The sequence below is a fragment of the Castanea sativa genome, chromosome 11, assembly GCF_040712315.1.
Source record: "Castanea sativa cultivar Marrone di Chiusa Pesio chromosome 11, ASM4071231v1".
NCBI lineage: Eukaryota > Viridiplantae > Streptophyta > Magnoliopsida > Fagales > Fagaceae > Castanea > Castanea sativa.
The window spans coordinates 10792716-10806863 of NC_134023.1; the positions used below are offsets into that span (position 1 = coordinate 10792716).

At 37.2% G+C, this 14148-nt stretch overlaps 1 protein-coding gene across 8 annotated transcripts in view; it reads left to right on the forward strand.

Moving 5' to 3' along the window:
* LOC142615148 (receptor-like protein 7) overlaps positions 1 to 5577 on the forward strand; it is a 29191-nt gene extending 23614 nt beyond the window's left edge. For 3 of the 8 annotated variants that reach the window (XR_012840671.1, XM_075787846.1, XM_075787847.1), the window contains 6 exons: positions 542 to 731; positions 1016 to 1076; positions 2013 to 2109; positions 2772 to 3004; positions 4579 to 4675; positions 4790 to 5577. The gene's annotated coding sequence lies outside the window, so the exon portion shown is untranslated. Of the gene's footprint in view, positions 1 to 541; positions 732 to 1015; positions 1077 to 2012; positions 2110 to 2771; positions 3005 to 4578; positions 4676 to 4781 lie in introns of all 8 variants that reach the window. The other 5 variants (XM_075787848.1, XM_075787853.1, XM_075787852.1 and 2 more) reach the window with 5 other exon arrangements.
* The last annotated feature ends 8571 nt before the right edge of the window (positions 5578 to 14148 follow it).

Consider the following 14148-nt stretch of genomic DNA (forward strand, 5'->3'; position numbering starts at 1 on the left):
CTTGCCTGTACTAATTTTTGAGTCTATATAAAAAGTTAATGGCATAGAGTAGACATTAGTCACAATGATGAACCTAACAGAAAAAAACTGCATAATAATGTTTTGGCTATTGATTTCTTTTGACATATAGAATTTTAATGTTTTGATTCTTACCAAAAGTTAACAAATATTTGGGAGCTCATAATGTATGCTGCAACATCTAAATTAATATTAATGATAGAATTCTTTAGACATATGTGGAGTTTGTGGTGCCTTTGTGTTAGAACCTCATTCCCTCTCCCTTGTGCATGTGTTCAATGTCAATATGACTAGTGCAGTAGCCTTAGCTTCTAAACCCAACGAAACTTTTCTTCTTTCATGGCCGAAAAAAAAACAATCAGAAAATCTTAATAACTCAGAAGTCAGAACACTCGAACCTTAATAACTCAGTAATAACTCATTGAGGTTGTGCTTGTGTTTCATTCCCTGTGCACTGTTTAATTTTTTAGAGTTTACAAAGGAGCTGTTTGAGTTTTATTTTTTTCCTTTTTTTGGGGGGTAGGGGGGGACAGAACGCCAGAGAGTAGGTGAGTCTTTCATGGGAACCCATAATGGGTGTGAGAGCAAATCTTCGAATCAGAGTGAAACCAGTGAACTTTGGGGACGTAATTCAGAGCTTGTTGAGGGCTTTTCCACTCCAGAAAGTTAAAACAACTTTAAGAGAAAGCATCTTAGAAATACTGCTGGAAAAGGTATGTCTGTGTTTCAGTGAGAGTTTCTATTTTAACTTTTCATGATATTTTCTTCTGTCTGATTGGTTGGATGAGAAAGAGAAAGAGAGGAAAGCTTTGAATTTCTTAAACTTTGATGCTTTTGGTTTCAAGTTAATCACTAACTCTCCTCATTTCTTTTGGTGTAAATGAGTGGAGGAATTTAGTTTTTATTTGGGGTCTCAACTTACAAGATTTGTTCATTTAGAAGTGTTGTTAAATTTGCTAACAATAATTACATTTTTTTTTTGGTAAAATGTACATAGGTTTGACTTTCCTGCACAAACCATCACCCTTAAGATTGAGAAAGATTTGTGTTTACTGAAGGTTTGGTGAACTCTATTTTTTGTCTATGTAATTTGGTTCTACAGCACTGCTTTTCAATTATGCTCAAATTATTCTCTCGGTAACATTTTAATTGTTTAATTGTTTTTATAGATAAAATATAAAATAAAAAATTGTTTTAATTGTTTTTAATTTACATAGTGTTTTAGCTATCGACCTTATGTGCTTTAGGGAATGTGCCATTATGTAACTTGGGTCACAGTCATGCGGCTATGGAACTAGGGAAATTATTGAAATGCCTGTGTAATTATAAATTATTGTTACAGCTTAAAGTGTAATTAGATCTTACTGTTCTACTTCAGAAATTTTTTGGCTTTAGATAATTCACAAATTGGAAAAATAGAAATGACGTGGAAGGTGGGGTACTTCCTATTAATGCATTTAATATGTTCTATAATGTATGTGTAGACATTAGCCTTTGGCTGGATCCATGTTTAGCATTCAAAAATTCATTCCTACGTATGGAATGTAAAAGTTTTACTTACCAAAAAATAGTGTGTAAAATTTGACTCTAGATGGATAATGATGCTTAAGTGAAACTTGGGGAAAATGCAAGAAACAAATTTTAAAAGAGTTGGCATTTTCGTTACATTTTTATATGTTGAGGACTCTATCAATAAGTTTCTAAAGTACATATTGATTGTGGGAAAAGCTTAGAAACTTAATAAATGAAAATATGTTCCTAGTGTTTTTTTCTATTTTTGTTTCCACAAATTGTTACATAAAACTTTACTAGTATTTCAAGAACTTTTTGGTTATGGTTTTTCAAGCTTAAAATATCAAAACGTAAAAAAAAAAAAAAAAAAAATGAAATACTTTTCTTATTCCAAATTCAGTTAAACTGACAATAAAGAACAGCTCTTAGTAACTCTTTTTATTGGAGTGCTCTGATGTAAACTTCTATACTTTACATCACAGGCTGGTGGCCCTTTCTATCTCTTTAACAGGACGGAGGGAGAGCATTCATTCATATTTCAGAACACTGGCCGACACTCCACAACCAGATGATAAAAATGTATGTTCTGATTTTTTGGGAGTATCAATTCATTATTCCAATTTAATCCTGCCATTTAATTTTAAGTATTAATTTGTTGGCCTCAATGTTTTGTGGGATTTTCTTAATCTGGACTGTGATGCTTTTGTCCTTTTGGACGACAGAAATGGTAATAAAAACTATTTCAGACCTTAAAGGATTTTGATAAAATTGATTTTGATCAAGGAGGAACTTGAAAAGGTTTGTCCCGGGGTAGTTACATGTGCTGATATTGTCCAGAGATGGCGTTATGCTGGTCTGTTCTTAATCCTTAATCTTCCTACTCTCTCTCTCTTTTAAGATATTTTTGTTAATATCATGAGTCCTTTCACCTAAGGGTTTTAGCAACAGTTTAGGGCTTAGGATTTGATGATTGGTTGTGAATAATGATTCTTAAATGAAACTTGGGTAAAATGTAAGAAACAGACTTTAAAAGAGTCAGTACCTCTTTACATTTTTATATGTCGAGTGGAGTTTTATCAATAAGATTCTAAAGTACATATTAGTTTTGGGGAAAGCTTAGAAAGTTAAAGAATTAAGATACGTTCCATTTTTGCTGTTTTCATTTCCTCAAATTGTTAGTCACCTTTAATTAGCCAACTATTTGTTTCAAGCACTTTTTGATTATGGTTTTTTTTTTTCAGGTCTAAATTGTCAAAAAAATTCAACCAAAAAAAAAAGAAGAAAGAAAGAAAAGAGAAATACTTTTCTTTTTCCAAATATTGTTAAACTGACAATAAAGAACAGCTCCTGGGAAGTTTGATAATGTGCTTGAGCCTGGATGACATTGTTTGCCTTGGGTTTTGGGACAGCAGTTAGCTGGCCACCTTTCGTTGTGCGTGTAGCAGCTGGATGTTTGATGTGAAACAAATACAAGGTTTGTTACATTTTTTTTTTTTTTTTGCCTTAATTTCTCATTTCTTTTTCTTCTTAGGAATTTAGCTGGAAAATCCTATCAAAAAGAAAAAAGAAAAAGGAATTTAGCTGGAAAATGCTTGTAAACTATTGCTTTGTCTGATAGCCACATAGTATCATTGGGTCTTAGATGGATTTAATTTTTTTGAATTAGTAATAGTGTGAAAAAAGAATCATATAATTTTGAAATTATATGGGAAGACAAAGGTAACATTTTAAATTTGCAATAATTTTTCTATTTTGTAGCAATTAGATAGAGTAAAACAATCAATTTGTCTTTGTATAAATGTCGTTTCTTCTTTTTTGGGTTTGAAGCAAGGGAACCCCAAACTGATTGGAAAGAATTAGTATCATACTGATTTGCAAGAAATGTTTGTCTGAAGATGCGTTTTGCTTAATTGTTGTCAAACCATGAGTGACTGCAGAATTGATCTGGAACTTTTTATTTTTATTTTTTGAGTTAAAAGCAGTAAAGCACGAATATTTTGGGCTAAGCACTATCATTTTGTTTTAAACTATTTTATATGCTTAAAAGCATGATCCTTCAGTATCTTCTGATCTATATATTTATATATTTTTTCAGGATAATTTGTTTGTTATTGTTGTTACTTCTATTCAATACTTGGCCTTGTTAGACTAAGCTGCTGATGCTTTCTACAAACTCAGCAACACCAAAGCACAGATCCAATCCTATGTCTTTGATGGTATGGATGTGTGACTGGACCTTGAAGTTGAAAGTCACCTTGTTAGTCTTAATAATGAAATTAAAAGAGACATGTCCTTTACTATTAAATAAGGTCTCATGGGTCTGTATTTGTTAGGAAAATAAATAAATTCTAAGAAGTCTGGGCTTTTCTGACTTGATTTTGACTTTTGAAGTTTATGCTGAGAAGTATGGACTTCTTTTCTAACTTGACGTTGATTTTTTGAAGTTTATGCTAAAAAAATTTTGAAATTTCTATTCTTAGTGAAACAGCTATATAGGATAATCATTTAATGTTTTGATGTTCTTTATGATTTGCTTAAAGCATCATGATCAACTATGTATATGATATGCTTTCTTGGACTTGGAAAAGTGATAATATTAACAATAATGTTCATGAGGAGAGGACCATGGAGGTAATGTATCTGATGTGAATATTATGAGGACAAATGGTGGATAGTGATGGAAAAAGAGAAAAAAAAAGTTTTTATAGTAGTTATGAAATTTGCTGTGTAGAATAATGTCTTTGAGGTTGGGGATAGTTTTTAGTCACTATCAATGCATATACTTGTTATGTCATAGTTTCCATTGGAGACAATTTTACCTATTTGTATATTGTTTGGAGAGACTATTAGGCTTATATCCCTATTCTTCTAGTTATTAGAGCAAGTGTTCCAAAGTTGGTGTTGGATTTCTTTTTTTGAACAAAAGAATTAGATATGTGGAAGAGGAACTCGAAAAGGAATTTCTCTGTCCATTAATCTGGTTTAGTATTAGTCAAGTTACAAGGTAAATCTATCTCTTTTTAATATCTTTGAATTTTACATGCATAGGCCAAGTCAGCTTATGGATTTGAGATTGTTCAAACAGTTATTGTGGACACTAAACCTGATGAACATTTGAAGAGGACTATGAGTGAGATAAATGCTAGTAAGTGTTCATTTTGAATTGAACATTGTTTCTCCTCTCTCACTGAGTAAGTTTGACTTCTTTTTCCTTGAATACTAATTATCCTGTCATTGACCTTTTACATGAGATGAACAGCTGCAAGAATGAAGGTGGTGGCTAACGAGAAGGTTGAAGCAGAAAAAATCCTACAAATAAAACATGCCGACGGAGACTGAGCATGGTAACTATGCCAGCATCAGACCATTGAAGTTAGGCTGAGGGACATTGTGCTTGCTTTCTCTGTGAATGTACCTGGGACTACGTCAAAGGATGTCATGGACTTGGTTCTGGTGACTCAATATTTAGACACAATGAAAGAAGTTGGTGCATTGTCATCACAGACAGACCAGGTGCTATGAAATACATTGCTTCACAGATTAGAGATGGCCTCCTTCAAGCAAATACCACTTTGAATTAGTGACTTTATCCCAACATAATGTTGCACGAGTGGCTTTTCTAATGGTGTAGAAATGATTGGTGCTAGGGTCTAAGATTGTGTATGTCTTTTATTCTTCTTCTTTTCTACTTTCCAAATTAATTACTTGAGTGAAGATAGGAACTAAGGATTGTCTTGCAAGTTGCAACTAAGTGCTGTGGTGTGTATACATGGTGTTGAACTCGGCTATAATATTGGCAATATTCTTTATTGCACGAGATGGTATTGATTTGGGCAATTTTGGGGCATCCTCTAGTGTTGTATGCTATTTTGTAACTGTTGTCTGCATTTGTGAATGGTTCCCTTTGGTAGGTTTGCTTTGAGAGCAGACGAAAACTTGTGGTAGTTGTGGTTTTTAAGTACAGACCACTGGACTACAATCGTACTAGCCATGGAAGTAGTGTAATTCTCCTGTATCTTATCAAGCCGTGGTTGAAGCTCAATGTCATTGTTTAAGTTTCCTTCCCATTAGTTAATCTCACAATTTGGTCAGTAAATATATTAATGCCATTGAATGGTCCAATCTAGAGAATCTAATGACAACAATCTTACCTCCTAGATGTATTATCTCAATTAAGGTTTGATATATTAGTAAATGGGATTAGCATATTGCATGTCGTGTGTAGCTTTTCACCTAGATGGCTATAACACCCCATTTGGTGGTTCCCTCAACTCCAGACCATGCGCTAGAGATGATTATTAAAGCAATCTATAACAAAGTCAACACTCGAAATCAATGATCAGTCCCAAGAAGTGGGAAAAAAAAAAAGAGAAGTAAAAAACCAACACCATAGACATTGATTTAATTCCTAAAGAAATTAGGATAAAATTAAAGCTTGCATTGTCCATTTCTATCGACAGTAAGAATCAAACTCAAAATCCACCCCAAAATGAGTGTCTTTTGCCCTTAGATGGGAATTGGGAGAAGAGGTTCCATTTGAGCCAAATCTGCTTGGCTTCAAGCACAACAAATTAAAGAACAAATGGAACCATATCTGATCATTTTGATGCAACAGACATCCTAGCCAAATTTATTTTGTGTTTTTTTAATCATGTTTAAGCTCTTCCCAATGGAACAGATCCTCTCCATTTTATGTTCTGAAGCAAATTATGATCGCGCTTTTTAAGGGCACTCATTAGCATTTACTAACTTGTCAAAGGGATAAAAGAGATTATGTCATTATGACCTCCTTACCACTTGCCAGAGCACTTCAAAGATTTCTTATTATCTTGTCTAGAAAAATTAGGCCTTTCTTTGTAAACAACACACTTCAACCAAATAAAATAAATAAATAAATATTTTAATCCCAAGGTATGATGAAACTATTGCAAAGTTCAATACGCTTATATTTGTTAAAGAAATTCACTTGTTAAAACTCTTAAACATCAGTGTTCTAATCAAATTTAAGATGAAACTAAGAGCTGGGTTAATATATGCAAATCCAAAAAGGCATTCCCAAATGCATCATGAATCCCAACATACTATAGGTAAGATGTAACGGAGTTCTTTCTCTTAGATTGAGCTGATTTGAAATGTGGACACACATAGAAGGTTCCAGATGTTAGGAACATCAGTATATGACAATTCAGCATCTCCTTCAACATCTCCTGATAGCCTGCAACTTAACACAGTCAAAATCAAGGCACTCCATAAACCATAATTATGAGAAACCTTCAAGACAGATTCATTAGAAAATGAACTTCAAGTTTGTAATGTTGACTATTAGCAAGCCATGCATCAAACTCCTAAGCCTCTAGCCTTTTTTCCCTCAACTTTTGAAGCATCCTTTTGATGATGTCAACTGCTAACCTGATAGACTAAATATGACTATTAGCAAGTTTGTGATGTTGACTATTATATCCTTCACACCTTATGTCTTGCATCACAAAATGAAAGATAACCAAGATTATATATGAAGGAAAAAAGACATAAGTCTAATCAAAGTAGGAGCACCAAGAATTGAACAAGCTGCTATCTGTTACAGAAGACTACTAGCAACAGAGTATCAGGAAAACGACACCGTAAGAGATAACACGTGCGGTAAATAACACGTGCGATCACTTAGTCAAACGGTGCGTTTATCAAACTTGAGAATTCATAATGATGTCAAACGGTGTGTTGCATCTCAGTAGCAAGGCAACGGTTAGATGGAATGAAAATCAGTTATGGCACGTGTAGAGAGCAGTTATGGGGCACAAGTCAGTTTGTTATGACTTAGAGCATCTGCACGGGAATTTCTATTGAAGCTATTAGAATCTTCTAGAGATCATTTATGTGTAAATCCTGTGTATAGGCAACCTTGATTAATGAGAATTAGAGGACTATTATTAGCTAGGGTTGTATAATATATTTTTCATAGTTAGGAGGACTTGGAGACTAAAACTACAACTTTGTTGGAGAGAACTAACTTTTATTATTATTATTATTATAAGGTCGCAATTTGAACCTAAGCTCAAAACAAGATGGGTGTAAGCCCAAAGAGCCCAAAACAATAAATTTGTAGAGAGTGGGCTTTAAATCTAGATTCAAATGAGTTGAATTAATGATGACAACGGGCTAACATTGCAGTGAGATGGACATGGAACAATTTGAGTATTGAAATTTGTCCTCAGACTCAAGTCGAGGAGTTTGATTCTTATATTTCTCTCTTCTAAAGACAAATTACATATATTGTTCTTGAATCTATAGTGTTTTTCTTTCGCATTCTTTTTTTTGATCCCCCTCCCATGGAGGATCTTCTATCTTATATAGACATTTTCAAATGATCCTGGCCTTTCACCTGTTCATCACGCAAATCATCACCCATCTTCCAATCTTATCTAGCATCTTCTTTCAGTTTACAGAGAGGTATAGCGCCCAAAGCAACCCTATTCACAGGTCTTCTCCACATAAATGCTGCCAGAAGGTTTTGTGGGATGCATTAAATGTGGTGACAATATCTAGCTTTTCAATCCCGTCATTACCATCTCCTTTCCCAAAGCACTTTTTGAACAGTAGAGCCTTCTTTGACAGCGCATTGATGACGTAAACATAAAATCCAACGATGTGGCCTCCTCGGCCTAGCAGTTGTCCTCATCGGCCAGGCGTGACACGTGGTGTGATCACCTTACTCGGAATTCCCATACCTCACAATAGCCCCTCAAAACTTCAATTTGTTTCCTCCCATCTGAGGAAGGAAAATGGGGTTTTGACTATAAGCAATTGATTTGACATGTGTACCTGACTCCCACGTGCAAGAATGTCATTTCACATGTCCCGTAATTGTACTTGACGCTTCGGAGCCCGCAACGCTTTATTTAATTCTCCAGGCGACACCCTGTTCCTTATATCCAACGGTGAGACAAAAATCTCACGAATAATATTTTTCCTCGAAATTTGGGTGGGATTACTCCTACCCAAATCCCGCCATCTATATAAAGCGCCTAGAGAATTCAATTCTCCCATTTCGCACACCTTCGAACTCTCCAAGCTTCCAAGATTTCCTGACCCTTCCCATTCTAGAGACATTTCTGAGGTGCTCCTTCTACTTACTTTCGTAAGTTTAATTTTTTATTCTTTTAGATTGTTTTCTCCTCGACCAGTCTTCTCAGCCTTCATTTTTCTATAATCTTTACTTAGACATATCCTTTGCTTCTTTTTAGCTTGTTTTAAATGGGTAAATTCAAACATCTCGTAGATATCCCCGTCGATATGGAGGGTTTTAGGGCTAAATACCACATCCCCTCAAGAGTCTTCCTTCGATACTGCGCTTCAGGGGATTGGTATACTGATAGAAAAGAGGGGGAAGTCGTCATTCCCATGATTGCCTTCATAGAGGGGGGAATGACGCTTCCAATGAGTAGCGTAACTAGGGACTATCTGATCACCCAAAGAATATTTCCACATCAATGTGCACCTAATCTGTTTAGGGTCCTGGGTAGCGTAGATGCCCTTATTGCACACATGGGCCTGAAGCTCACTTGGCACGACGTCGTCTGGATGTATTACCTCAAGTCCAAATCTTCAGCCGTTAGGCTTATTTCGTGTCTTCCCAAGTCCAACAAGGGCATGAAGGACGACTATTTAATCGCCTCTAGGGAGTGGCATGACGGTTTGCACTGTCCCATACTAGAGGGGGAACCAAGTAGGGTACCTTAGTTATAGGTTCCTTGTCGTGAGGTTTAGTTTTGTGATTCTTCCTCCCCGTTCCTAAGTGTTTGTCTTTCTGACAGTGGATTTTCTTCTCAGCTATGTTTTGCAGATAAAAGACACGTGGCTCCTGATATTAAACTTGTCAACATCGACGATCTTAACAAGCTACTCAAATCTAAGGTGTTCGTAAGTGTAGATAGGAAACCAGGGGCTGTTCACCTCATCCTCAATTTTGAGCCATTGTCTGACACCTTTCAGGACATAGGCAACGAAATCCTTGCGGGCGACCCTCGAATCAATCGTATCGTCATTACGGTGCGAGGTTTTCCAGCCCGAGAAGACATAGTGCACACTGTTCGACAACGAGCTCTCCTAATAGTAGCGATCCCAAGGGAAGAGACCGCTTCTTCTCGGCTATCACTTGAGGAGGAAATTGACCAATTCCAAATCGAGGAAGTAGAGAAAAAGCCAGAAGACCCTGTTGTCTACCTTTCAGACGAAAAGGGCGAATTAGACAAAAACTCGGGTATTAGGTATCCCGATTTTAAAGTTGCATGTGTGGATAGTAGCACCGAGGAAGAGAAAGAAAATATGTCCCTGCAAATGAGGAGAGGCTTGAAGGCCATTCTTGCTAACAGGGGTAAGGAGTAAACTATGAAGCGTGCTTCGGGATCTCAGCCCCCTACCAATCTCCCACCCCCTCCTCCTCCTCCTCCTTCTCCTCCAAGTAGTTTGCTTCATATACCCAACCTCAAAAAGAAAAGACAAGATGCGGTTGAGGAGGGGGAGCTGGCTCGACAGAATGGGTCTAAACAACAAAAAACAACTAAAGGCCAGACACGAGCTTCTTCTGTGGAGAGAAATGACAGCCATGAAGTGGCCGAGGTGCATCAACCTCAGACCAATTCGGCCCCTCAGCTGGAGTTGGACAAGACTACCATTCCTTGAAACTCCACCATAAGGGAATTTCAAAAAAGGCTTGCCCATTACTTGGCCAAGGCCTTGGGGTAGCCTATCCTTCTGCCTAAGGAGATGGCTGTCCTAAGGAAAATGAGGCAGCAAGAACTCTTCCTGTCCCTAAAAAGGGACTTAGTCTTGGTAAGTTTTATTGCCAGCATTAGTAGCTACCAATTTGAATATTATATATATATATATATATATATATATATATATATATATATATTATTCTCCATGTCGTGACATGTTTGTTTGTTATTTTTATGCAGACTATCCAGGAGGTGTTTGTCCCCAAGGAATGCATAAATAATGCTTGGAACGAGGCTAAAGTCGAGGCCAATCTTCGGGCCAAGGCTGAAAAAGCATTGGGTTTAGTCGAGCAAGAGAATAAGGAACTCACTGAGAAGTTGGTAGAAGAGGGGAAAAGGAGAAGAAGTGTTGAGGCCGGGCTTAAAACTGTCGAAGCTCAAGTAGAGGAACAAATGCAAAAAACTCTACTACAATGGGATAGAGCTAGCCACAGCCCAATAATAAATTCTGGACTTAAAGGCGGAGCTAGTCCAGGCTAATGAAGCAACTCGCACCATCAAGGAGACCATGGAGGCTTCATCACTAGCTTCCTACAATTGCGGGGTCGAGAATACAGAGATTCGCCTGGTCGAGGAGCATGCTGAGGTATGTAGGGATTACTGTCAACTGGTATGGGTGGAGACCCTTAATGTGGCAAGAGTCCCTACTACCTCAGAGTGGAGGAAGGCTGAAAACATATGGTTTCCTCAGGACATCCGTGCAATTCCAGCTATCCTTCCACCTCCTACTGCCCTCAAGTCCATTCTCCCTGTGCAACCCTCCATCACCCAAAGCTCTCTCCCTCCTCCTAAGGTCTCCACAGGGCTTGACCAAGCAGGTGACCAAAGTGAGAAGGTTGAAAAGGTTCTGAGTGAGGGTATTGGTCAAGGTGATCCTCGGCCAGGAAAGAAGGACAAGGGCAAAGACATTGACTTTGTCTGAGGCCAAGGTTCTAGATGTTTCCCTCAAGCTTAAAGAAGTGGCTGCCATGACCAAAGAGACTAATGCCAAGTCAAAAGGGGCTAACCGCAAGACAAAGGAAACTATGAATAAATCCAAGGAAGACCCTCCTCCAAAGACCAAGGCATAACCTAGGACTCCCTTCTCTTCTTACTCAGTCATTTTGTAGTAGCTTCATTTTGTTATATGCTTATTTTTATAATTTTCTTTCTATTTTCATCTGTAATGTAATTACCCTCATATATAATGACAAGATTAAGACTCTTATCTTGTTTTTATTCTATGCACATTTCTATTTATCTGAGATATTTACATCTGACCAATAATACCCTTTGTTGGAATTTTAGCTTAACGATGCTCCTATACACAGTGTGAATGATTTGTTGCTCAATTAAACAAGGTAGGACCTTGTAAATGACTAAATAACAATTCTAACCTCTATATATTAATGAATCCTTAAAATGGTTTTACACATGATTTGGATAGTGATGACTAATATGTCGGAATTACATTCTTCGTAAGATTAACAAGTATTAGCTAGTAAAAAAATATTGAAAGTTATCAATTTTCCCAAGGAATGCGGTCCGAGGAGCTAGGCATAGCCAAGATTCTATTTAATAATTAGAGAAATAAGGAAAGATATCAATTTTTCCAAGGCATATGGTCCGAAGAGCTAGGCATAACTAAGGTTCTGTTTGATACTTAGAAAAATGAGGAAAGATATCAATTTTCCCAAAGCATGTGGTCTAAGGAGCCAAGCATAGCCAATGTCCTGTTTGATACTTAGAAAAATGATGAAATATATCAATTTTTCCAAGGCATGTGGTTCGAGGAGCCATGCATAGCCAAGGTTTTGTTTGATACTTAGAAAAATGAGGAAATATATCAATTTTCCCAAGGCATGTAGTCCAAGGAGCTAGGCATAGGCATAGCCAAGGTTCTATTTAATACTTAGAAAAATGATGAAAGATATCAATTTTTCCAAGGCATATGGTCTGAGGATCTAGACATAGCCAAGGTTCTGTTTGATACTTAGAAAAATGATGAAAGATATCAATTTTTCCAAGGCATGTGGTCCGAGGAGCCATACATAGCTAAATTTATGTTTGATATTTAGAAAAATAATGAATGTAATGCATGAAGTAATAAGAGACACAGAACACAAGAAACCTTTATTAATAATAATACCTTCGCAAGTTATTTACATTCTAGGGACATGGTACAACATTTTCATCTAGGTCTTCAAGATAATAAGACCCTATTCCAGCTACCGAGATGATACGGTATGACCCTTCCTATTGGGTCCTAATTTTTCCCATGCTGCGTTTTTTGCAGTACCTAAAATCTTTCTTAATACCAAATCTCCTGGTGCTAGTGGCCATAATTTCACATTTGAGTCATACCCTTGTTTGAGTTTGTGTTGATAATATGCCAATTGAATCATGACGTTCTCCCTTCGTTCTTCAATCAAATCCAAGCTCATTTGTAATAGTCCATCATTGTTGTTTGGTGCAAAAGAACTTGTTCTCATCGTAGGGAATCCAATCTCAATAGGGATGACAGCCTCGACTCCATAAGTCGTTGAAAAGGGTGTTTCCCTTATGGATCTGCGAGGGGTAGTCCGATATGTCCAGAGGACATGTGGCAATTCTTCTACCCATTTTTCCTTCGCATTGTCCAACCTCTTCTTAAGCCCATTCACTATCACCTTATTGACAGCCTCAGCCTGTCTTTTCCCCTGTCGATAAGCTGAGGTGGAATACCTATTCGTGATGCCCAGGTCACAGAAATATCTTCTGAAAGCTTTGCTGTCAAACTGAAGTCTATTGTTTGAAATGAGAGTATGGGGGAATCCCGAAACAGGTGACAATATTCTTCTAGAAAAATCTTTTTGTGTCCAAGTCCCTGATATTTGATAATGGCTCAGCTTCTACCCATTTGGTGAAATAGTTTGTGTCGACCAGCAACCATCTCTTATTTCCTGCTGCCTTAGGGAAAGGCCTTACAATATCTAATTCCCATTGAGCAAAAGGCCAAGGGTTGGATAGAGGGCTAAGGACACCTCCTAGTTGGTGAATGTTTGGGGCGAATCTTCGACACTGGTCGCATTTCTTCACATATTCTTGTGCTTTCCTTTGCATATTTGGTCACTAATATCCCTAAGTGAGGGCCCTGTAGGACAAAGATCTGCCTCCTGTGTGGCTCCCGCAAATCCCTTCATGCAACTCCTCTAAGAGTAATTCAACTGCTTTAAGGTGTATACAAAGCAGATACAAGCCAGAGAAAGAATGCTTGTACAACTTTTAATCCTCGAACAACCAAAATTGAAGAGCTTTTTTGAGTATCTTATTGGCCTCTGATTTCTCCTGAGGAAGGATATCCTCTTTCAAGAATAGTATAATGGAATCCATCCAACTAGGCCCCACTCTAATATGATGACTACGGATCGCATTCACACTTATATTGGTTGGCCTACATAAGTCTTCCACCAAGATGACCTGAGGTAAGCTCTGTGTCGAGGAGGTTGCCAAAGTGGCTAGAGAATTAGCATGAGTGTTTTTGCTTCTGGGGATTTGCACTAAGGTGAAAAATTCAAACTTTGATCGTAAATGACTAGCTTGATTCAGATATTCCTACATCCTTTGATCTCTAGCTTCCAGCTCCCTTTCCACTTGGCCTATAACCAGTCTTGAATCCGAGAACATCTCCACTGTTTCCCCTCCCAACTTCTGAACCATAATCATTCCTACCAATAAAGCTTCGTACTCAATGTAATCATTTATGGCCAAGAAATTCATCCTCACAGATTTATATATAACGATCTTTTCTGAAGATATCATAACTAATCCCACTCCTGATCCTCCTTTATTGGCGGCACCACCCACGTACACTTTCCACGAC